The following is a 4,396-nucleotide window of genomic DNA, read 5'->3' as shown; positions in this document are numbered from 1 at the left end:
CTGGCTGCGATCCAATGCAGGAGCTGCCACCGCCGGTGACTGGACATATTCCAGTTTTTACCCCCGAATCACAAGGGGCATCTCCTGGAGAGCGTAATCCTTGATGCTCCAATTCATCAAAACCCACAACTGTAGGAGCAACACAATAAAAAGGGAAAAAATAAAATGAAACAAAATGAAATACAGGGGAGAGAGTGCAAACTTTCAGGTTGTTAAAACTCTGAGCTTATCCATTTGGCATCAAGGCCCTTTTGCTCTGCACTCACATTAGTCCAATCCCTTATCGCTCTCACGGTCCAGACACACTCAGATCTGGGCAGCGGAGGGAACATTGAGTTTTATATAAATCAATACTATGTCCCCGACACTTTGCTGCTGCCAGCACCCTGGGGAAGATTATAAAATGCTTGGCCGAATCATCTCCCCCCATCATTTCTTTCTAAGGTAAAATCACGATGAACTGTAGAATGAATTTCTTTGGGAGGGGGCACAAAAGCAAACAATATGGCGTCTTAGTCAATTCCTACCTGCCAGACACGTCGCTGTGGGAGCCCCCTAATTGACGCTTCTCCAGATTTAAAGTCTATAAATAAGCCGACGCGGTGTTATTGAAATATTAGCTGAGAACAAGCAGCGAGCGCTGGAATCCTCCCTGTCCGACAGGTATTCAGACTTTAGGGAGATGGGAGCAGGTCGGATTAGACGGGATAGCCTGTTGCCTAAGCAACTGCCACACTCCGCTGTGCTCCAAGAGGCTGCTTTATCTGCCAGGATTACACAGGGTCGGGGAGAGGGGGAGAAAAAAGCTGTTTGCTCGGAGTCAAACAGTTCAGCGGCGAGGCCGAAAGCTGTGTCAGAGCGGGGCTAAATCCTCACTTGGTTTAAACAACAAACAAAGGAGGAAAATCTGTCAACAAGGTGCAAAAAACAAAGTCGAAGGAGCGGTGACAGGGAAGAGGAGGGGGGCGATGAGACGAAGAAATGAGGCTGATGTATGCTAAGTCCACTGCACACAGAAATTACCCACAAAAGCAACTGGGTTCGTTTTTTTTTTTTTTTGCTGACAAGCACAAACAGTAAAGCCACGTATGCAACGTATCACAATCTCCCCAGAGCTCCTCCACCTTTTATCCCCCGGATGGAGGTGACGCTTGTTAATAGCATTTAGCTACATCTCAGTTTCAGCGTGCGGCTCACCTACGTAGCCGGGGCCTAGTCGGTGTCTGTGCCGCTGAGGTGAGGAGGCGCGTTATGAATTTCCATAAGGAGATTATTAAAGTTGCGTGACAGAAGGGGGAGAAACAACAACAACAACAACAACAACAACACAGTAACCGCCATGCTTTCATCTCTGCAGCTCCAGTTGCCTTTGACAGGAGTTTGATTTGACCCACTCCTACGGAACCAAACACAGGAGCACGGCTTAGTCTGATGTCGGCAAGAAAAACAAAAATAATATATGGAAATAATAAAAAGACAGATTACACGGGCCTTATTAACGGCAGGGTCACAGACAGACACAGACGCCTCACATTGCAGCTGAGTGACAACAAATAGATTATTTAGCAAATTGATCCTGGGATCCATCAATGAATCAGTCGTTGCTCTATGAAAGAACGTGTCAAACCCATGTGTTGGTGAGTCAGTTACACAGAAGACCACACTACACACTACACTACCGATGTCACATGCAGTATTTGTGACATTTAAATGAATAGTTCAACAACATGTTCTAATTATGTTGGTAGTAAAATATAATTATGATTTTTTATTTAATTTTTTATTTAATTTATTCATGACTTTAGTTGAACTTTTAACATTATTTTTACATTTTTCTACAATCAAATGTCCTTTTTTTCTATTACTGGCTGACTGGTATTTAAATACGGGTCCCAGTCTGTTTGTCTTCTAATGTATATAGGAACATATAACTCCTACACTTAACAGTTGCTTACTGTCATAAATGCTGCTTGTTGTTTCTACCCAGATGTGCTTGGATACCGTGGAAACAAGTGGCAGGAAGAACTCTGCCGTGACTGCGCTGACCAGAAAACAACACCCGAGACACTATTATTTAGAAATGAAGGACATTAAAGCCTGCTGAATGCAAACATAAATGCAGTGGATGCTCCATTAGTCTTGGGGAGACGGGGTCTCCGCTGAGTTCAGCCCTGCTTGTGGTGTTTGTTTAGTCTGTTGTGTTGTGATCTGGCTTCAGCAGGAGAACCTCCATTTACCCAAGGCAGCCGGGTGCATTAATGGCGACGCGCTGAATGCTGCTGGATACAAGGCCGACGGGGAAAGCGAGGAGTTATTTCACCAGGCGCGGCGGTGAACGGATGAAAACACTGGATGCACAGAGGCTGCACACAGAGCGGAGAGCAGCGGTGGCGCGTGAGCAGCGACAGAAGAGTTAAGGTGACATTTAAAGCTACATCAAGTCCGCGTGCTTCATAACATGAGCTCCATAAAAGCCGAATGGATGAGAGAAGGTGGTGGAGCGTGGGCTTTTACAGAGGGAGCGCTCACTCGCTGCTGTGGCAAAGACTTTTCAGATTTGTATTTGATCCACTGCCTCCTGTGGATGAGAGACGCAGGGGGTCCAGACAGGAATGTTGGCGTGTTCAGGGTCTGCTTTATCGTCGAGCTCGGGCTTCTGATCATCACACTGATTTCACTGCTCATGTATCACAACGTTTTAAAGCACATTACGCTTTTAACCAACATATCAGTTTCATGGTGGTGTTTGATATTGAATAAGAAAACATTTTATCAGTTCACATTCATATTAGTTAATATTTATTGTATTCAGTCTACTGTATATCTATTGTTCAGGAGAAATGTGTGAAATAATAATTCAACATCTGTTGTCTGGTTGAAAATGTGAGAAATTCATGTGGGTGATTTGCTTCTAACTCGCTGCAAAACGTGTGAAAAACATGTAAACGCTTGAATAATTATAAACAAATTGCTAATAAATATTGAATATTCCCAGACATATCAGTTATAATATGTTGATCTGGAATACTAACACTTTACAACTGGGTGTAAAAGATACATACAAAAATTGTATGAAAAAGTTTATCAGTTAGATAAAACTGATAAGACAGGGCAAATGAGAATGTGATAAAATGAAGAATTCATATTCACAAAGCGGCAAAAGACACAAGCAAAGGACACAAAAAGAAGGATTCTGTTAGAATGAATGAAGCCTGATAAACAAGAACAGAGTGGACAAACAAGCTAAAAATAAATGAGACTTGCATAGCATGAACAACTTCATGGACTGAAAAAAAGCATTGATGCAACGTAAGACACATCGTCCTGGAAGGAAAGAGTGAATGAAAGACGCACCTGCAAAAGAAAGGTAAAGATGAGGAGACGAAGGGTTAATCATCCACTTAGAAATGAAGCAACATTCAATGGCTGTGGAGGTTTATTCTAACCTAATTCAAGACAAACACAACTAGTTGTTTAGTGTCTATAAATGTGAATGAGCAAATATAAGACTAAGAGGCCGGTTCAGTACAGTACACGTACAGTACACCTTCATACAAAGAGTCTCAGAAAGACTGAGAATTCACAGCTTGGTTTTGGAAAGTCGAACAATTCACAGCTGAACGCACCCTTTGTTAGCATTCTTTCCCTGTCAAATTTCAGGGAACAGGCACACACACACACACACACACACACACACACACACACACACACACACACACACACACACACACACACACACACACACACACACACACAGGTGCGTCGCTGCCAGTCAGACAAAGATTTGGAAACGCAGTTGAGAAAACACTCCAGATAAAGACTCATCTCAATAGAGCGCTGTAATTGCTGCACAGCCAAGATAACCACATCATAATAACCTCGGTGACAGACCATTGTGTTAAAACACACCGTGCCGGCAAGATGCGATGAACTGGCTCCCACTTTTGGAGTGTTAAACAAAAAAGTCTGTGCAGAAAAAATGCATTACCTTTAATGGGCCTAATGTGCTCTGTTTTCAACCAAGGCCTAAAAAAGTGTCGCCTATGAGCAGCTTGTTAACGTTCACTTGATGGTAGCTTCCAAAATGCATCATTAGAGAAACAAAGGAGTGAAGTCAGCTCACTGGATCAAAACAACGGCGGCAACAGTAAAAGTCTGAGGGCGCCGTGGCGGCGGAAGCAGACGTCTCCTTCACATCTGCAATAAGAAAATCAATCATCACCTGCCCAAGCGCCACAAGCGTCACCCGCTTCTTTGAAACGGATCACCAGGAGGTGCTGCGGCGTGTGGCGGCTGTGGCTGCCGCTTCCAGCAGCTGCCGAGCGCCGCCCGCACAGCTGGGCCGCTCCTCGCGCTGACGGCGTCGCGGCGCACGCGCTCCCACGAGGCGCCTCCG

Source organism: Betta splendens, chromosome 7 (assembly GCF_900634795.4).
Source record: "Betta splendens chromosome 7, fBetSpl5.4, whole genome shotgun sequence".
NCBI classification, from domain to species: Eukaryota; Metazoa; Chordata; class Actinopteri; order Anabantiformes; family Osphronemidae; genus Betta; species Betta splendens.
This window is presented reverse-complemented; position numbering follows the sequence as displayed.